The 23,068-nt window shown below is 32.8% G+C and overlaps 1 protein-coding gene across 3 annotated transcripts in view; it reads right to left on the reverse strand.

The window, feature by feature from the left end:
* The window catches only part of LOC114324370 (alpha-tocopherol transfer protein), a 93,582-nt gene that overhangs the window by 43,628 nt on the left and 26,886 nt on the right, over positions 1-23,068 (reverse strand). Inside the window, exon 1 of one of the 3 annotated variants that reach the window (XM_028272204.2) lies at positions 14,706-14,795. The exons of the other annotated variants lie outside the window; for them this stretch is intronic. The gene's annotated coding sequence lies outside the window, so the exon portion shown is untranslated. Of the gene's footprint in view, positions 1-14,705; positions 14,796-23,068 lie in introns of those variants that run through there. 3 annotated transcript variants of the gene reach the window in all.

A 23,068-nucleotide genomic window follows, 5' to 3' on the forward strand; every position in this document is an offset into this window, starting at 1 on the left:
AATTTCTTTAGTGTCCTTCTGGAAAACCTGCTGCAAGAAATCATTATAAATAGAAAATGAACTATGAACTGTATATTATAAAGAGTATGAATCAGACTCTATATATTAATAATATAACAATAAAATACATGGAATGCATAGACCAAGAATATGTAAAAAGACAGTATCTAAGAGTAATAACAGATAATAATATGTATCTGCCTATAAATTTGAGCAAGTTTAGAGGTTCGAATATCTAGGAACAATTCATTATAAGAAGGAATCCAAATATAGAAGAAGAAATCCAAAATATACTAATCAATGAAGGCGAACAAGTGTATTTCTACATTAAATAAGAAATACATGCATATCAAGAGATGCCAAATTAAAAATATATACAACGGTTATTAGGCATATAGTAACTTATGCATCAGAGAATTGGAAATTAAATAAAAAACATGAAATTATGCAGTTATGGGAACGAAAACTACTAAGGAATATATTTGGAGGAAAAATGGAGAATGGCGTTTGGATTAGAATGACAAATGAAGACCTGGGATAGTTATAGGGGGAGCCCAGTATACTACGAGTAATAATAACCAAACTACTAAGATGGCTAGGACACACACAGAGGATGCCAGAGGGTAGACTACCGAAAATGCTACTGTCTAGTACATTAGGAGAATGTATACACTTGATGTACGACCCAGAACATGGTGGAAGATGGATGTAGAAGATGATTTAAAAATACTCGTTACAAATTGTATGTTACAAAAGTATGAAAGTAACGAAGAAGAAGGCATGTAGGGGAATGGTCATGGACCATTGAAAGGTCCATGAAAAGTCATGGACCTACCAGGTACTAGGCTAATAGAGTTTCGAAACAAAAACTGATCAAAAATTCAATATTAAATAATCTTTACTAATAACATCTTTAAAAACATTTTTTTTGTGAATTTTGCCACTGGTAGTCCACAGTACATCGTCCTTTTTGGAAGATGATTACAAAAGTCTTAAAAATAGTCTTAACTGCTTCGTTTGACCGGGTGTATCACTTTCTGAAAAATTTTAGAGTGCAGATTGGACGCGATTCCGCGTCCTGCATCGTTTACATATTTACGTTGTCAGACTAACGAAACGCGGCTGTAAATTTGTCGGACAAGAGATCGACATCTTTATTAATTAAACATAAAGTACTTTAAATTGAAAATTAATGCCTGGTTGCATTAACAGATCTTAAGCTCCAGCTTAGCTAAGCTCTACTTATAGATAAGGACTCCTTGAGTATCACTTACGTTGCACCATCATTTTAGATTCTTACCTTATTATCAATTATATCTATTATTATATTATGGTATTTTTATTGTAATATATTATTATAATTATATTATATTAATTCTTATGATATTCTCGACTTAAGCTTAAGGTCTGTTGGTGCAACCGGGCATAAGAGTTTTGTAACAACAAATCTTCCGCGCTAGAGTGACATCTTGTAGTGCGGCAGATTCGTGCAAATATAAGAATTGTGCATTTAATGATAGAAGCATATAATTTGAACCACATATACAGTCGGAAAAATGAAAGAATACCCACGAACGAACATATAGAACACTCTGTATTTTCTTGTCACCGTGTCACAAAGAAAATTGTCCAGTACAAGTACATGTAACAATAATTATTACATGTACTTGCGCTGGCCAATTTTTTGTGTGACACAGTGACAGGAAAATACAGCGTGTTTTATATGTTCTTTCATGGGTATTCTTTCATTTTTCCTACTGTACTACACATATAAAGGTTCAAAATTAGATACGAGTCCATCTCAGATTTTGCCTTTTACAAAAATGGCGGGCATTCAAATCGGAACTATACATATGTGATTAATAGCGCGATAACTGTTGAACGAAAAGTCCGATTTCAACCAAATCTGGTATATGAGTCCTTTTTTTGATGTACAAGATCGAGCTCCTGAACCCGAAGAATCAATTTACCAGAAGTTGTGTTTTCCTGATTTTTTATGTAAAAATATGTTGTTTATTTTTTCAATTCTTTCACCCTGTATATATTAATTTTTCAAAAAGGTATTACCGGCATTGAAAAGAGCGTAAAAATATTTTTTAGGAGATATTTTGAACTTTTTATTTATGTTAATTAGCATGTAACAAATGCATAACTTATCTTCACCTGTACCTATATGCGGCAGATTCGTGCAAATATTATAAGAATTATTGTGCATTTAATGGTAGAAGCATATAATTTGGACCTCATATACTACACATACAAAGGTTCAAATTTACATATGAGGCATCTCAGATTTTGCCTTTTACAAAAAAGACCATTCAAAATGGCGATTATACATATGTGACTAATAGCGCGATAACTTTTGAACGAAAAGTCCAATTTCAACCAAATTTGGTAAATTGGTTTGTTTTTTTATGTACAAGATCGAGTTTTCACCCTGTATATATTAATTTTTCAAAAAGGTAATACCGGCATTGAAAAGAGCATAAAATATTTTAAAGGAAATATATTGAACTCTTTAGTTATATTAATTACCATTTAATAAATGCATAACGTATCTTCACATGTAGGTACCTATCTGCGGCAGATTGGTGCAAATAATAATATAAGAATTATTGTGCATTTAATGGTAGAACCATATAATTTGGACCACACATGCTACACATACAAAGATTCAAATTTAGATATGAGGCCATCTCAGATTTTGTCTTTTACAAAAATGGCGGGCATTCAAAATGAATCTGCCGCCCATAGGTACATGTGAACATACGTTATGCATTTATTAAATGGTAATTAAAATAACTAAAAAGTTCAAAATATTTCCTAAAAAATATTTTTACACTCTTTTCAATGGCGGTATTACCTTTTTGAAACATTTATATATACAGGGCGAAAGAATTAAAAAAGAAACAACATATTTTTACATAAAAAAACAGTACAAACACAACTTCTGGTAAACCGATTCTTCCGGTTCAAGACCTCGATCTTATACATAAAAAAATGAACCTATATACTAAATTTGGTTGAAATCTGAAGTCTCGTTCAAAAGTTATCGTGCTATTAGTCACATATGTATAGTCGCCATTTTGAATGCCCACCATTTTTATAAAAGGCAAAATCTGAGATGGCCACCTATTTAAATTTGAACCTTTATATGTGTAGTATATGTGGTCCAAATTATATATTTCTATCATTAAACGAACAATTGTTTTACATATCGGCTGCACTATTGCGGGTGTCGGACTCTAGGATTTTATTATTACAAAACTCTTAATTTTCAAAAATGTATAAACATTTTCTTTCTGTAAATACATTTCTTTCTTTGCAATCTGGGAAGGCACAAATCGAGATACCTGGTTGAATTGTAGAGAAGAGGATATGGGACTACTGATGAGGGACAAAAAAGCCCCGAAACCGGTATAGACTCTTCCTGCACTCTCCGATTTAACTAGAGTATAATGCTGCTGCATTCTCAGGTTGCAAAGAAATTGAAAATGTTTATACATTTTTAATTCATTTACTCTTTTGTGGAGTACTTAGGAAAGTTTCTTTTTGGAATTTTACCACGCTGAGCAGATGGGACGTGAATTATTTAAAATTCTCTCATCTTAATGTTCGTCTCGGCACCCGTATGACTTATAATTTTTGAAAGTCGCGGAGGTAGTAACCAGAGAGTTTCCATCTGTCAATCTAGTGGTATGAGAAGGATATTTATTGTCGTTTTCTGTACTACTGGATTGAGAACTTAGTTTGTTTCTACATTTTCAATTTAAAGTACTTAAATTTAATTAATAACGATTGTCGATCTGTTGTCCGACAAATTTACAGCCGCGTTTCGTAGTCCGACAACGTAAATATGTTAATGTGGCAGGACGCGGAAACGCGTCCAACATGAAGTCTGAAATTTTTCAGAAAGTTGTAGACTCGCTCAAACGAATCAGTTAAAACCATTTTTAAGACTTTTGTAATCATCTTCCAAAAAGGACGACGTACTGTGGACTATGACAAAGACAGCGTTAAAAAGTCCGCAATCATGTTACCTCCAATTTTCATGGCCAAACTTTGTACATCCGTTTATGTTCGGCCTCAACGTTTTATATATTTTATAGACTACAAAGAAAAATCACTGTTTGGTGATTGGTTGTTTTTTTTTGTAATTTACTGCCAAACAAAGCATTCAGACAAGATAACCGAGCATGAAGGTCGACGTTAATCACACGGCAATTAGTAAAAGTGTAGTTAGTGTTTTGTTATTATTATAAACAAATATATCGGACTATAATACCAGTTGTTATTGGAAGTCATGTTTATGGTCTGTACACGGTGAGGACATGAACTCAATAACCCTAGTTTGGTTTATTCTTCATGAACTATAACATTTACATTATCGACCAGGGCTTTTGGCACTAAAAACACCCGAATAAATAAATTTTTAAATACAGCACCTAGAGACTTGCAGTTTTTTGCATTATGTTCAGGATGACATCAGGAAAAAAGTCTACTATTCAAAAATGGGTGGAAATGCATAATTGCACTGTAAAGTGCATAAAATGCATCCAAAATTGCATAAATATAAAAATAAAGTCAAAATCAGTATACTAAGGAACAAAACCATTATTTGGTGGGTTTTTGGGGTCACTGAAAACGATTTCGCCATCAGACCTAACCTCCGGATCACCTGGTGCCCAAAGTCACGGCAAGAAACGTCATCTTCTGGATTTTCGATGGTTTTCGGCATTAAATCGATGCAAACGGATTTCTCACGGGTTTTGGGGGTCGCTAAATACGAATATGCCACCAGAATTGACATCCGGAGTACCTGGTACCCAGGGTCGCTACTAAGGCACGCCATCTTCTGGAGTTTCGAGGGCTTTCGGTATCAAATTGATGCAAACGAATTGGTTACGGGTTTTTGAGGTCACTAAACACGAATATGCGATCAAAACCGACTCCCTGTGCACCTGGAGCCCAAGCAAGGAGCGTCCTCTGCTGGAGTTTGAGAGATTTCGGCATTAAATTGATGAAAATGGATTACTTGGTGGTTTTTGAGTCGTTAAACACGAATATGCCATCAGAATAGAACACCGGATCACCTGGTGCCCAAGGTCACTACAAGGGACGTCATCTTCTGAAGTTTCGAGGGCATTCAGTAGCTTTCGGTTTCGCCCAGAGGATGGCGCCCCTTGCAGTGACTTCGGTCATTAGGTGGTACGATGGTCTGTTTTGATCACATGTTAATGTTTAACGACTTTAAGAACCCCCGAGTAACCCATTTTCATCAATTTAATGCTGAAATCCCTCAAAACTTCAGAAAATGACGTCTCTTGCAGTGACCTTGCGCACCAGGTGCACAGGGTGTCGGTTTTAATGGCAAATTCGTATTTAGCGACCCCAAAAACCCTCCAGTAATCCATTTGCATCAATTAAATGCCGAAAACCCTCGAAACGTCAGAAGATGACGTGTCCTAGTAGCAACCCTGGGCACCAGGTACTCCGGAATTCAATTCTGATGGCATATTCGTGTTTAGCGACCCCAAAAACCCGTAAGTAATCCGTTTGCATCAATTTAATACCGAAAGCACTCGAAACTCGAGAAGATAACGTCGCTTGCAGTGACCTTGGGCACCAGGTCATCCGGTGGTCTATTCTGATGGCATATTTGTGTTTGGCGACCTCAAAAACCCCCGAGTAATCCGTTTGCAAAAATTTAATACCGAAATCCCTCGAAAGTCCAGAAGATGAAGTCTCTTGCAGTGACCTTGGACACCAGGTGATCCAGAGGTCTGTTCTGATGGCATATTCGTGTTTAACCACCTCAACCCCGAATAGTCCAGTTGCATCAATTTAGTGCCGAAATCCCTCGGAACTTCAGAAGATGACGTGCCTCAGTAGCGACCCTGGGCACCAGGTACTCCGGAGGTCAAATCTGATGGCATATTAGTACTTAGTGAGCCCCTAAAACCCATGCGTAATCCGTTTGCATCTATTTAATGCCGAAACCCATCGAAACTCCAGTAGATGACGTCTCTTGCACTGACTTTGGGCACCAGATGATCCGGAGGTCAGTTCTGATGGCGTAATCGTGTTCAGTGACCCCAAAAACCCTCCAGTAATAAATTTTGTTATATTTATGCAATTTTGGATGCATTTTATGCACTTTAAAGTGCAATTATGCATTTCCACCCATTTTGGAATAGTAGACTTTTTTCCTGACGTCATCCTGAACATAATGCAAAAAACTGCAAGTCTCTAGGTGCTGTATTTAAAAATTTATTTATTTTGTGCTAAATGCCCTCGTCTATTAATTCAAGAATTATGAACTATAACATTTGCATTAGTTCAACGATTCTTGTGAAAATTATATAATAGACTTGAAAATGATATAAGATTGATCTTAGGCCAAAATTGTTGTTGTTATGATGTTGTTGTTCTGATCAGTATCCAAATACAAGATCAATTTTCATCAGAGTCTATTTTGACAGCAAAATCAATAATTTAATACAAAAATGAGAAAATCGTAAACAATTTCTAAAAAATGTTAATTGATATAGCTATCTATGTATAACAATATTTTTATTCACCATGACTATCTATGGTCGCAGGCTAATATAATTCCAATCCTTAAATACACTCACCGGCATAAAATTCCGCCACCCAAAATTTTTGATTAAATTTGACAATTTATAACTTTATTATTTGTACTCCGATTTTCAAAATTCTTGCATCAGTTTGTAGGAACATGTATTGATGTCTTTTGTTATTATTCCGGCAACAAAAAATATTTGCTTAGGTGGCATTATACGGGGGTGAATAAAAGCGTTGTATTTTTTTCAAACTTTAAAAAATTCTGTGGAAAAATTGGAGGACTGATTTTGTTTCATACTCATTTTATATTATCCTGGCGGTATCCCTAAGATTTTGTTTTTTGAATTATTCGAATGTCTCTAGTTTGTTTTTCTCGAGAAAAACTAGAAAACACCTTTGAGGAGAGCCAGAGTGGTTTCAGAAAAGAAAGAGGGACGAACGATCAGATTTTCATAATGAGACAAATAGCAGAAAAAGCTCTTAAAACAGAAAAAGAAATACATGCATGTTTCATGGATATGGAAAAAGCTTTCGACAGAATTAAAAGAGAAGGTATTTGGAAAATACTAGGGAAGAGAAAAATTGAACAAGATCTAATAAGATGCATCCAGAGTCTATACGAAAAAACAAAAAGCTATGTAAGGACAAGAAATAAAAAATCAAAAATGTTCGACAGCAACATTGGATTAAAACAGGGTTGTGTCCTGAGACCACTACTCTTTAACCTAGTACTAGATGACGTAATAAAAGAATGCAAACACAAATGGAGAAAATATAATGTAGAATATTGGAAGTTGAGAATGATACAAATAACAGAACTATGCTACGCAGACGACCTATGGTGATCATTGGGGAGTCCAAAAAACAATTACGAAAAGCTAAAAATCAGAAACATGAAAATAAACAGAGAAAAATCAAAAACAATGATAATTGGAAGACAAAAAGGAAAACATAATATAGAAATAGACGGCAAGCAACTTGAACAGGTAGACAGATATAAGTATTTGGGGGTAATCATAAGCGGGGATGTAAAATTAGAAGATGAGATAAATGAAAGAATTGCAAAGACTGGCAAGCTGTACAATATTATTAAGAGTGACTTTTTAAAAAAGAAAGAAATACCTAAGGATATAAAAACGGAAATAGTAAAAAAGATTGTGAAACCCGCTCTAACCTATGCCTGTGAATCTTGGGCATTAACAAAAAGGCAAAAGAATAGACTAATAAGCACAGAAATGAGATTTTTGAGAACAATAGAGGGAAAAACAAGGAAAGATAAAATTAGAAATTAAACCTTTAGAGAAAATCTGAAAATACACCCAGTTACAACAACAATCGAACAAGGACAACTTAGATGGCTCGGACATGTACTGAGAAGAGGAGAAGAAAAGAATAGTAAGACAGATATATGAAGCGAGAGATATGGGAAGAAAGAAGAGAGGAAGACCAATAAAGACGTGGACAGAAGAAGTGAGGGAAGCGGCCGACAAAAGAGGAATAAAATGGGAGGAAACAAAAGCATTGGCCATGGATAGAAGGAAATGGAAGGAAATGTGGAAGAAAACGACGGAGAACCTAACTCCGTAATAACTCACACCGAAAGGTAGACGAGTTCTGGATTAAGTAAGTAAGTAAAGAATATCTCTTTTCTTGTAAAAGCTGTAAATAAAAACACTGATTTGAAGGTTTATTTAATTAGATATATCAAATGCACTAAAATTAACAACACAAAAAAAATTAGCAACAAAACAAAACAATTTAGTAGCGGGTATGTCAACCTCTCGCAACAAAAATTGCTCGCAATATGTTTGGCATCGAATAAAGATGTGGTATTCTTGCCTGGGGAATAGCAAAGTCCGATATTCCTCTACCTGGGCCATAACTGTATCAAATTTTCTGGAGGCCTAGGATGACAGCGAATATCTATTTTTAATTTATCCCATAAATTTTCAATAGGATTGAGATCTGGACTGCATGCGGGATATTCTAATCTTATCAATCCAACCTTTATTTAAGATACTTATGTTTATGAGTCAATCAGTGTTTTTATTTACAAAAAATTGTACAGCTCTTACAAGAATAGAGATATTCGGATAATTCAAACAACAGTGATGCCTCCGGGATAATATGACAGGACTATGCCACAGAATCAGCTCTTCAATTTTTCCACAGAATTTTTGAAAGTTAGGAGAAAATACGACACTTCCATTCACCCCCGTATAATGCCATGTAAGCAAATTTTTTTGTTACCGGAATAATAGCAAATTATATAAATACATCAACCTATAAACTTGTGCAAGAATCTTGAAAATCAGAATACAAATAATAAAGTTATAAATTGTCAAACTTTATCTAGTCCAGAAAGCCACTGCGCATCCGCTAGGAAAAATATTCCGATTCGGATTTTTTGCACAATCTTACTCAAAAAGGACCCCTTCTAACAAATTTGCATGTTGCCAGGAACAAAAGTAGGTCAAAAATTTTTTAAACGTTTTTTTTTTGTTTTTTTTTTCTAAAATTATTTTTTTTGCATGGAACAAATTTTTTTTAGGTTTTTTGGATCATTCCAAACAGAAAAGATCTTTAGTGACATTTCTCTAAAGTTGATAGTTTTTGACATATAAGCGATTAAAAATTGAAAAATTGCGAAATTGACCATTTTAACCCTCAAAAACTATGTGAAATACTGAAAATTTGAATGTTGCCAAGGTAGGTAGATATTCTTTAAACATCAATTGATGAAATCCCGAAGAATTTTTTGGAATACAATATTCAAAACTCTTTTGTTTTTTAATTGCTAATCAAGCGTGCGCGACACTATTTTCCACCGACAGTATGGTGCAACTGAAAGGAATAAATTCGTTATTTCGTAAACCGGCGACTTAAGGAAAAATCCCGAAACAGGTCGATTTTTATTATTAAGTTATGATATTGTGGCATATATGGTATACTAGTGACGTCATCCATCTGGGCGTGATGACGTAATCGATGATTTTTTTAAATGAGAATAGGGGTCGTCTGCTAGCTCATTTGAAAGGTTCTTCAATTCTCTGTTCAGTAATATAAACATTTATATAATTATTTATACAGGGTGTCCTTCTACTTCTTTTTGTGTCAAATAATTTAATTTAATAAAATTTTTTGGACACCCTGTATAAATAATTACGTAAATATTTACATTACTGAATAGAGAATTGAAGAATCTTTCAAATGAGCTATCACATGACCCCTATTCTTATTTAAAAAAATCATCGATTACGTCATCACGCCCAGACGGATGACGTCACTAGTATACCATATATGCCACAATATCATAACTTAAAAATAAAAATCGACCTGTTTCGGGTTTTTTCCTTAAAGTCGCCGGTTTACGAAGTAACGAATTTATTCCTTTCATTTGCACTATACTGTATACACAAGCAACGGTGGAAAATAGAGTCGCGCATGCGTGATTAGAAATTAAAAAACAAAGGAGTTTTGAATATTGTATTGCAAAAAACCCTTCGGGATTTCATCAATCGATGTTTAAAGAATATCTACCTACCTTGGCAACATTCAAATTTTCAGTTTTTCACATAGTTTTTGAAGGTTAAAAATGGCCGATTTCGCAATTTTTCAATTTTTAATCGCTTATATGTCAAAAACTAACAACTTTAGAGAAAAGTCACCAAAGACCTTTTCTGTTTGGAATGATCAAAAAAACCTAAAAAAACTTTGTTCCATGCAAAAAAATAATTTTAGGAAAAAAAAAAACAAAAAAAAAACGTTTAAAAAATTTTTGACCCACTTTTGGTCCTGGCAACATGCAAATTTGTTAAAAGTTGTTAAGATTGTGCAAAAAATACGAATCGGAATATTTTTCCCAGCGGATGCGCAGTGGCTTTCTGGACTAATCATAAATTTTGGGTAGCGGAATTTTGTGCCGGTGTGTGTATCATAAACCAAAAGACGATCCAAATTCCTGTCGTCCTATATCACTCACGTGCTGTACCTGTAAACTTTTAGAAAAAATCCTTAATTGTCGTATTAATGGCATCTCGAAAACAATAACCTAATAAGCATCAGACAAAGTGGATTTCGTACGGATAGACACACAATAACTGTGGAATGTTCAAGGAATGTTTAAAAATTTCTAACAACACGAACTTTTCGAGCTAGATCCAATAATGGACTTATTCCTTCCATATTACTACTTCAAAATGGCATTCCACAAGGATCTACGCTTAGTCCATTCTTTCTAATTGCAATAAATAGTATTGCAGACCAAATAAAGCTTGTATTATGTATGATTAACTATTTATATGGGAAATAAGCCACAATTAAATTGAAAAAATTATTTTATTAACGTTTCGACATTTTTTTTTGAAAGTAAATTAAATTTTATTTTAATTTGATTTTTGAATTTTTAATTTATTTTATATAATTTTTATTTAATATATTTTATATATATAATTAATTTCAAAAATTTAATTCTTGAAAGTAAATTAAATGTAAGACCAAATACTTACTATGTCGGGATAGTATCACGAGGTTTTTTCCTGGTTCTCCCTCGTGATTTACTATGGAATCTCTAACGCGAGAATTTTGCTGTCATCGTTGCATTTGGTTGTCTTTTTAAAGACAGATCACATGCTATGATTTTTTTGTGACGGATATTCTTGAGTTGGGATTGATTTCATGTAATCGAATGAACTATCTTTTAGTAAAGTCGTCCCAGGAACGCAACTCATAAATATTGGCGATATCATTTAAAAGTCTTCTACTACTTTAAAATGTATAATATACATCTGAATTGCCAATATAAATGAGTCAGATTAAATAAATTATTAGAAGAATTTTTTTACTTAGCAACAACAATTTTGTTTATATTAGTAGTGTTTTGTATTTTGACAACGACACCCGATTTGGGCGTCGAAACGTTAATAAAATAATTTTTTCAATTTAATTGTGGCTTATTTCCCATATAAATAGTTAATCATAAAAATGCCACAAGGAAATAGCTTCAGAACAACATTGTATTATGTAAACTTGTATTTACTAGCCTAGATGTAGATGATTTAAGTCCTTTATCTAAAAACAAACAATGTAACTCTGGGATCACATATATTATAAACTGTCTTAGATACAATTGAAAGCTGGTCTCAAAACACGGGTCTTATATTCTCTCATATCTCTCATATAACGACACTATTAATGAAGGTAGTTAAGTATCATGTCATTATCAGAATATCATACAGATAATTACATTAAAGGATTGGACAAAGCATTGCACAAAATTATTGCAGGGAATAGACCGGGATATATCTCACAAGATCCTGTAACAGTAATATCGGAGGAAGCAGAATTCACAGAGGAAGATATAACTAAAGCACAAAGAAAGAAAAAAAAAACAAGCACCAGGACCAATGAACATAAATGAAATTGCTGTAATATGGGGTTGCAAGGATAGTATCGTTTATACGAGTGTTCTTCAATAAATCCAAACAGATGAGTGAAATCTATCATAAATGTCCTCCATTTAAAAAAAAAGGTGACAAAAGGTCACTAAATAACTACAGAGGTGTCAGTGCCTTCAACAGCAAGAATTTTTTCACAGGTATCAAAGAAAAAAAATAGAACAACACATATGCCATAACAAGCCGGATTCCGAAAAGTCAGATCATGTCTAGATATTATAATCATCATGAAGTATTCATGACATAAATAATAGAAAAAAAAAAACAAAGAGAAAAATAAAATAAAAATATATACCATTTTTATTCAGTTTCAATGCGAAGCCAAAACAGTCTTAATTTTTAATTAGATTAGAGAGTGCAGCCAGCACTCTTATCGACGATTTCACCTCTTGTTACAGGCTCTTTAGAGAATGCATAGGATACTTTCTCTAGTCCATGAAAAATTTTTTCGACATATTAGCCCCCATTGCAACTGACGTAAGGTAGTAGGTGCGTAGCGGAAGAAAAAAAGGAAGAAAAAAAAAAGAAGAAAAAATTTTTTTACATGGACTAGAGAAAACAGCCTATGCATTCTCTGAAGAGCCTCTAACAAGAGGTGAAATCGTCGATAAGAGTGCTGGCTGCACTCTCTAATCTAAGTAAAAATTAAGACGGTTTTGGCTTAGCATTTCAACTGAATAAAAATGGTATACATTTTTATTTTATATTAGTATTACTCCTATAGAGTAACTAGGTCCATTTTCCGTTGGAACTTTACCAAGCTGCAGACAGGGGTTGTGAATTGCATAGTGTAGAATTCCTTCCCTTTTGTCTTCACTGCAGCATCCATCTGGCTTGCATATTGTAGAAGCCTTGGAGGTGTCACCAGGAAAATAGGCCAATAAGTTTTTCAATTAAACATCTTTTAAAAATATTTTATTTTACAAATATTTTTATTAGGTTGAAAAACTTAGTCTTTAGTCTTTTAAAGAGAAACATATTTTTTATAGATTTGAAGACAGTGTGCCCAGGAAAGTACTGTGGGAAACAATAAGCAATGTAAGAATGCATGTTAACGAGAAATGGTTGAGTATATATGATAAGTAGTGTATAAAGAAACATAGGTGCAAAAAGTCGATGAAATAACAAAAACCATCATAGCAACAAAAAGCCTCAAACTTATCACCTACAGTTTTTAAAACATACAGAGATCAGATTTGAATAGATGGTATACAAAAATGTGGAACAATGGTTATACCAGTACAAGCGAATATATTACACTCACTACTTTTCGAAGATGAACAAGACATTTTTGCACAAGTGAGAAGATGGAATATACCCATATATATTAGGAAAATTAAAGGAAGAATATGAGCTATCTGCACTCAAGATAAACGTGTGTAAGACCGAATACTTTTGTATTGTTCTAAGACTTTTAAGTATTTAGCATCAATGATAAGCCGAGGTGGTATTTGTATGAAAGATATAGAAATGAAAATAACGGGAAAAACAGGCCAAGAGAGCACTACATGGAGTGATATGGAACAACACGAAGCACCATATGGAGCGGAAGTATCCTAATGACAACATTAACCCGGGAGCAGCCGCACTCACTTCTGTCATGGAAGCATAGGTCTGGATCCCGCGTATGAAAAAAAAGTTGATTAATAGCAAGCTGAAAATTTGTTAATAGGTTAAGGGTGTCTAGTCGGATAAACTTTGATATATGGGAACACTGAAACAGGGGCAGTTTTAATTGTGGAACAGATTAAAAATTTGGAACGGTCAGACCACGAATACGGCACATTTATTTTGTCCGACAGAATAGACTTAAACTCTCCGAACAGAGATTAAACTCTCATGCAAAAATCAGACTGCTATTTATCACCAAATGGGCGTTTTAATGAGTGGAACATGTAGAATATTTCAAATGACAGGAATTATGACAGGTGACAAATAGCAGTCTGATTTTTGCATGAGAGTTTAATCTCTGATTGGAGAGTTTAAGTCTATTCTGTCGGACAAAATAAATGTGCCGTATTCGTGGTCTGACCGTTCCAAATTTTTAATCTGTTCCACAATTAAAACTGCCCCTGTTTCAGTGTTCCCATATATCAAAGTTTATCCGACTAGACACCCTTAACCTATTAACAAATTTTCAGCTTGCTATTAATCAACTTTTTTTTCATACGCGGGATCCAGACCTAGCAGTCTCGCGTAGAGAAAAAATCTCACAATCCAAATTTAAATACGAATTTAAAACAAATTTATATTTTATAATATTTTTATTTACTTGTTGTATAGTACAGGTAATAGTACAAGCTAAGGTAGTACAAGCTAATTGTAGTATCTACAGGTACAGGTAACTAGAAGCATAAAGTGCTATATGGACGAAAACGGCTGGAAAAAATCCGAAGAAGAAGAAATGAAGTGTCCAGAACCTATAACGTTAACCGCAGACAAAAGAGACAAAATATCTCCAACATGTTAAAACAACGCTATAAAGACACTAGAAGAACACTGGATTAGATTAGCTAACGACCAAACCAAGTAGAGCAGTTTAATGGCCAATTTGGCTAGCTGTAGATTCAACATCATGCTAGGAAACGATGAATTATTATTTTGCAAAAAACCTATTAAATCTACAGGTTTATGGCTACCGTCGACCAAAACTACAGTACTTACCTATTAGGAAAAACTAAACACAAAAATACCAACTACCTTTTGCCTTGTATTAAACCATTATATGAATAAAACAAGAATTTGCTACATCTGATTTGTCGCTATTTTAAAAAGTCATACTAGTCCATGTGGTGAGACCGCTCCCGTCTGGAAAAATTTCTGATTCGGTTTCTTTGTGGATTCCTATTCAAAAATGTCCCCTTTAAACAAATCTGAAGGGTGCCGGGCGGAATTTTTGGGCAGAAATTGTTTAAACAATTTTTTTAAACAGATACAAAAGATCACGTTTTTTGCTCCGGAACATATATTTTTGAGTTTTGTCGGTGATTCTGAACAAGAAAGGTATCTTTTAAATTTTCTCAAAAATTGATAGTTTTCGAGTTATAGGCGATTTAAAATCTGAAAAATGCGAAAATACGCATTTTCGAGACTTAAAAACTCATATTCAAATTAGTATTTTTGAGGTTAACAGATACTTAAATTGAAGACTAAATATTCAGCTTCCAGATTCTGAAGACTGATCGCGTCTAACTTTAATTTATACCGTTGTTTTTTAATTGTTAAATATGCGTGTTTATCCGATTTTTTTGCCGGTGCGGCGCGCTCCGTTTCAAAATATTCTATTTTCATCCGAAAAATATTTTTTCTAGATTATTTGGGACATTCTAAATAAAATAAGTTTCTTGACATTTTTCTCAAAAGTTAATAGTTTTAAAGTTATAAGCGATTTAAAATCCGAAAATGCGTTTTTTGTCATTTTTCGGATTTTCAATGGCTTATAATTTAAAAACTATTAACTTTTGAGAAAAATGTCAAGAAACTTATTTTATTTAGAATGTCCCAAAGAATCTAGAAAAAATATTTTTCGGATGAAAATAGGAGATTTTTGAAATGGAGCGCGCCGCACCGGCAAAAAAATCGGATAAACACGCATATTTAACAATTAAAAAACAACGGTATAAATTAAAGTTAGACGCGATCACTCTTCAGAATCTTGAAGCTGAATGTTCAGACTTCAATCTAAGTATCTGGCAACCTCAAAAATACTAATTTAAATATGAGTTTTTAAGCCTCGAAAATGCGTATTTTCGCTTTTTTCAGATTTTAAATCGCCTATAACTCCAAAACTATCAATTTCTGAGAAAAATTTCAAGATACCTTTCTTGTTTATATTGACCCAAAAAATCTAAAAATATATGTTCCAGAGCAAAAAAACATGATCTTTTGTATTTGTTTAAAAAAATTATTTAAACAATTTCTGCCCAAAAATTCCGTTCGGCACCCTTCAGATTTGTTTAAAGGGGACATTTTTGAATAGGAATCCACAAAGAAACCGAATCAGAAATTTTTTCAGACGGGAGCGGTCCCACCACATGGACTATACTCATTAATATTAATACCTTTTTGCAAAAGATAATTTAATTTTTTATGTAAAGTTGTAAATGCTTTTGATTTTTCATTCGATGACTCCACCTTTTATGTGTTGTTAAAAATTATCGCTAATGCGTTTATCGTGCATAATAGTATTTAAGGTAATCAGTACTACTATTAGTACTAATTATTTTAAATAATATCTATACGGGGTAATTTTAAAGGAAGATACTTTTCTGGAATATATTGACGTTGAGAGTTAACAGAAAATAAACAAAAGATAAATTATAAACAAAAGAGTTTCCTTCATGACCAGTCAAGGAGAAAGAACTACATTCCTCTCTTGTGTCATTCTCCTTTAAAAGATGAAGTTACTACAAATAAAATGATATCTGTGGATAGTGAAGTGATTGTAAAGACTTTCAGAATTGTAAGATTTTAAAATCTTTAAGTACACAGGATCAGTATTACAGAGTACTGGGGAAATAGATGAAGATACATGCAGTAGATTTAGGGTTGGATGGATGAAGTGGAAAGAAGCGAGTGGTGTGTTGCGTTAGAGAAAAATTCCAATGAAGACGAAGGGAAAATAAAATAGCCATAGGACTAGCTATAATGTACAGAACTGAATGTTAAGCAGTTAAAAAAAGACAGAATGCTTAGATGGATGAGTGGAGCGACAAAAAAGGATAACATTAAAAGTGAGTATATCAGATCAAGTCTAGGGGTGGTACCAATTGATGCCAAAATGAGAGAGCATATGTTAAGATCGTTTGGTCATGTTCAACGTCGAGACGTTAATCATCCATTATGAAGAATTGCTAATCTATGGGTTCCTGGAAGAAGTAAAAGAGAAACAGCAAAGAAGACCTGGGGGCAGGGCCGCGTTTAGGTCAAGTGATGCCCTAGGCAATTCTCTAGTAGCCGCCCTTCAAGCATGTATCATTTTTGCGAAAAAAATGCAAGCAGAATTTTTTATTTAAATAAGAATGTTAGGTTCTTCAAATAATGTTTGGAAATGTGTTAAAAATATTCTTTATTTTACATCAGGCGTAATGTTACATATTATAAATAAAAAAGCGCCATGCATTTTTTTGACAGTATTACTATACAGGGTGATTGATTAGTGGGGTAAAGTTCAATAGCTCCGCTATAGTAATAGATAGCAATAAAAGTTAATAACAAAAATTTTAGCCACCTTTGAGATTCACATTACAAAATTAGTTAGAATGTTACAGAGTGTTCGATAACACAGTGACAGACCAAACTTATGTTTTTTTAAATAGAATACCCTATATTTTATTTTATATTCGAAATCCTGTTAACTTCTCCATCACAAAAATATAAAAGTTTGTAATGTTATACAAGGTATTTACAAAGTTATAACCAATTTTGTATGAAAATCGTAACAAGTTCAACTCTCTGTATAAATAAAAATAAGCAAAACAGCAATGCAACATTTTTGAAACAATTAAAAACTATCTTTTTATGTAAATGCAACAAATAAACAAAGAAAATTAGTAATAAATTTTACAAAAAAACACACAAACACAAAATACAGCATTTTGTGAAGACAATTAAACACTACTTTTGTATGTAAATGTAACAATGTAACAAATAAAGAACGAAAGATAATTTATCAGTAATACATTTTGCAAAAAAAACATGTTTGAAAAAATTAGAAGCTACTTTTAATAAAATATTTTCAATATTTAATTACATAAGGTGTTCAAAATTATCTCCTAACACATTTATGCACGCCTAAAAACGATCATTGAATGAGCTACTTACTCTACGAAGAATTTGTAAAGGACATCGCACACATCTTATGGAAAATATAATGTCACTCAAATTCAATAAAATTTATACGATAAGATTCGTTTTAATATAACGATCAATTCTTATCATTGCGCCAACTCTTAATTATGATTAATTACGGCGCAAATTGCAATTAAAGTTTATCGAAATCACATTTTTGGAGTCCATAAAATGTTAGTTTACAATCATTATTGCTCTGAGTGCTATTCATAACAGCTTAAATCCCGCTGGGCCTAAGCGGATTAGTGAAACTAATCCGCTGATTTATGGAGTACCGAAAATCTGGGTATTTTAAAATATTTTTTCTCTCTCTAACTTATGTACCTACCCATTTGATTTCAGATTTATTTATATCAATTTCTGCTCTTATTTTTGAAAATAGAGGGTTGGCGCAATGATAAGATTTGATCGTTAATTTAAAACGAATTTATTGGTATAAATTTTATTGAATTTGAGTGACATTATATTTTCCATAAGATGTGTGCGATGTCCTTTTGTAATCTATTTTTCATCTCCTCCCTTGTTGTTGAAGGTATTTTATAAACTTCATTATTAACGTAACCCCAAAAAAACCAGTCCAGTTTATTAAATTCTGGTGATTTGGGTGGCCACGTTACTGATCCATTGAAAAATGTAGATATCTCGAAAACTAATAAATTTAGACATAGGGAATGTTATCTAAAAATTAAAGTACGGTAATGGTACTTTTCAATAGTGATATAACATACAGGGTGTTCCATTTATGATTACTGAGAAAATAATGTACTTGCGTATTTGATATAAAGAAAATTAGCAATATCGACCATTCTTGAAAATTTTGACCATACGTTAAAAAATATGACATTAATAAACCATTGCTGTTTTGCTTATTTTTATTTATACAGGGAGTTGAACTTGTTACGATTTTCATATAAAATTGGTTAAAACTTTGTAAATACCCTGTATAATATAACACATCTTTATATTTTTGTGATAAAGAAGTTAACAGGATTTCGAATTTAAAATAAAATATAGGGTGTTCCATTTAAAAAAACATAAGTTTGGTCTGCCACCGTGTTATCGAACACCCTGTAACATTCTAACTAATTTCGTAATGTGAAACTCAAAGGTGGCTAAAATTTTTGTTATTAACTTTTATTGCTATCTATTACTGTAGCGGATCTATTGAGCTTTACCCCACTAATCAATCACCCTGTATGACATGACATTTTGAGAAGAAGAACTGTACCTTTGTAAGAACTGTCATGTCCTATAATAATATTGTCAAACAAAATGCATGGCGCCTTTTTATAATAGTAATATGTAACATTACGCCTGATGTAAAATAAATAATATTTTCTTTGTTATTGTTAAACGAAGCTATAAACATCGAGCTTTTTGACCTGTGTCCAATGTTTTAATGCATGCTACGCAGAAATTGCCTGTTTGTAGGCCCGCCTACCCGTTTGATTTTAAATGAGAGATGCATTGAAAACATTACTCAAGCACTATGTGTTTATAGCTTTGTAAATTTTGCTATAAATCAATTAATTTCTAGCAATGCAAATAACCAAAACCGGTATAATTTGACATGAACTTTCAAATGCGGTAAGCAGAATTGCTATTTTATTTTTTAATCAAAAGTTATTCGGGTTCAAAAATGGCAATTTTTCGATTTTTTGAAAGTTCAACCGCGTTTATCTCGAAAACTATGCATCCTACGAAATAACTTGTAAGAACATTTTTTGCTTAGAATGACCCAAAAAAATACAGAAAGAGTTTTGTTTTGCTAAGAATCGCTGTTATGTAATTCCTCAAGTTCTTTGCTTATAAAAATCTTATCGACATCCGGATCAACTGTTACCCAAAAAGTTCGTGTTCTACGAATTCCCCACCTCCCCCCTTGGGGCGACAAGAGACAGGACTAAATGTAATTGCATATTGAAACAGTTTTTAATTCCAAATAACTTTTCAATAACAATTTTCGATATTGTGTAAATTCATATTTTTTAACATACATCACTGAAGCTGCTACATATTTCACTGAAGCTGCTTCACACTGTTACACCATTTTAATAATAACTGAAATATTCAGGTAGCTGGCTACTTTTTTAGTTATTGTAGACCAATAGGAAGAAGACCTACTCGTGTCCTGTCTAGAGCATAGAGGTATATATTAACATAGAGGGAGCCTACCTTCCGCGCTTCCTGACGACAATATCTCTGGGACTGGTTTGCTGCATCTCCTTCTAACACATTGTATCGAGAATCTATAATCACATTCAGTGTGAATATAGGCACGGAAGAGGAGGACAACTGTAGCAGCTTTACTATGCGTAAGAGTGAAACAGCACTAATCCAAATAAAAAAGATGGTGTCGTCACTTCGCTCTGAATGACACTCTCTCTATGCTAATATTTAACTCTATGGTCTAGAGTTCACGTCCGTTTTGTTTAATTATTAACAATTTAATTTGTATGTAATCTTTTTAAAATTTGTATGTAATTTCTACATACATTACAAATATGCAATTTTATTATAAATGTATTAATTAATAAAGGGTCTAATTTGTTTAAACATTCCTTGAAAATTTTTTTTCTAAATATCAATTTTTTTAATCATATCATTAATGATCATAGAAAAAGTTAAAGTATATTTTAATAAATATATTATTTTTATTAAATAGTAATTTATTGAACATACTTTATTTACTAAAGTATACCTTAACTTTTTCATAATGATAGTATCATTAGAAAAAATTGATTTTTGAGAAAAAACTATTTTTTCAAAAATTGTTTAAAAAAATTAGACTGTTTATTAATTAATAAATGTCTAATAAATGTTTAGACAAATTGCATATTTGTAAGGTACACCAAAGTACATAATACAAATTAAAAGAAGAAATATCAAAATCCATTGAGTAGATCCCAAGATATAGAAAATGGTAGTAGTTTTAAGTTGCTTTTTAGTTTTTGAACTCATGCATTTGTCGGCTCCCGCCAGGTAGCAGACAACTTTTTTAATGATTGTTGACCTATAGGATGAAAACCATATTTCCTGATTAGAGTTCGCGTCCGTTTTTTAATTATTAACAATTTAGTGCAATCAACGCAGAAGCTCCCCCTTCACTTACCATGACTAGTCACCATTTGAACTACATTTTTAAAAATTCGAGTAAAATATTTCCTTTTCGAATATGTAAGAAGATGTTTTCTACGGACAATATTTTTAAAGTTATTCTAAATGTTTATAAACTAGTATTTTTTACTATAGTAGATAATTTTTATCTTTTCTTAAAACATTTTGATAGTATCACTTTTCTACTTTCATTTGGTATACGCAGAATTGTCCTTTTATCGTCATTATTTGCTGTCATTTTTTATTGCAAAACAAAGGTCTCTGGGATAAACAAATAGAATAACTTTTAAACTAATTAATGGATCGGTCTCAAATTTTGAGGGTTTGTTATGCACCCCAATACCCAACTTTCAGTGAAACACTATAGTCAAAGTTAGTTTTAGTAAAAGTATTAATAAATAACGATTTTCAATTATTTTGCAGTTTACGAAGCAACAAATTAATTTTTTGACTTTCAAAAATCGTCATTTTGAAGGTTTTTCAAGGTTCTAAAAAAATAAATTTTGTAATTTTATGTCAACTATTTAGCTTTTTAATTGAGTGCAAAAAATGGAAAAAATCGCGTTGATTGCACTAAATTGTTAATAATTAAAAAACGGACGCGAACTCTAGGCAGGAAACATGTACGTTTTCATCCTATAGGTCAACAGTCAACAATAACTAAAAAAGTAGTCACCTACCTCGATATTTCAGTGTCCCGAACATGGTCTATTTCTTGCTTATTTCCCTGGAGTATATCTGTGCGACGACACAAACCTTATCTACTTGTAATAATACAGTTTGAAAATCCCAACTCTAACTCGATGTCCTACTGTAGACAAGTCAAATCTTTAGTTTCTGCAAAATGTGCAATATTGAAGTGTTCAATAGCCCACGCCTTTGCCGAGCTGCCGGCGGTCCGATAATCACTAAATGTATGACTTCCGTGCTTTTTGAATGAATAGTGTTAAGATAACAGAATGCTATGTTTGTTTTATTTTTGTTATGGATGCAATTTGTGTTATTCTATTTAGATATGAATGCCCACTTTTATTTCATTGATGGATGAACATACATACTTGTTATTCGATTTTAATTTTTATATACAGTATTTTTGCCGCCCTCTCACATTTTGCCGCCCTAGGCAACTGCCTATATTGCCTAATGTATAAAGCAGCCATGCCTGGGGGAGACGCTTTTGCAGAACATATCGGTAAGGAGGATTGACATTGATATAGTCCAAGATAGAAACTTATGGAGAAATGCAATTACGAAGCCGACTCCGCAAAAGGATAAAGGCAAAGAGAATGATGGTGACTGATGATGAGTTTTGCTCCTGTATCCTGTATGTAGGTTAGTAACTGTTCTTCTTTTGTTCAGAATACCGAGACCACGTTCTTACGTTAGAATTAAAATCTCCCCTGATAATTTTGAATGGCTTCTTTCTGTCTTTGTCTCAGAAATATCTTTGTAAAATTGCTCTATTTCTTCATCTGTTGATTGAATTCTGTACCTTTCTGATAGTTTAAGTATGATGTAAAAGACGCTTTCATAATATATGGCAGCAGATTTTGTGACCAGATATTTTAGCGGTATAAGCTGACATAAGGGCTTTTTGCAATTATCTCGGTTACTTGTTTATATATTTTAATTTAGAAATCCGCAAATTAAAGAATTTTTATGATCTACTACTTTTATTTGAACCATTTTTCTTTAAAACCTCTAAGAAACGTTTTATAGGAAAAAATTAATTTTTTCACTTTTTATGATTGCTAAAAAATAGACAAAATCAGCTTTACGTCTTCAAGGATTTGTCGTCAACTATTCCTCTTATTATTATTAATATAATATATGTAATATCCCCAAAACTCTTCACCTTAGCTCTGGAAGACGTCTTTAAAGAACGTGAATGGGAAGACATGGGTATCAACATAAACGGAAAGAAACTCAATCACCTCAGATATTGCGATTATGTTGTTATTATTACAACCCACCAAGAAGAACTAGCCACAATGCTGACTCAACTAGCACAAGCATCAGAGAAGATGGGATTAAAAATGAACATGAGTAAAACAAAAATC

Source organism: Diabrotica virgifera, chromosome 3 (genome assembly GCF_917563875.1).
Source record: "Diabrotica virgifera virgifera chromosome 3, PGI_DIABVI_V3a".
NCBI classification, from domain to species: domain Eukaryota; kingdom Metazoa; phylum Arthropoda; class Insecta; order Coleoptera; family Chrysomelidae; genus Diabrotica; species Diabrotica virgifera.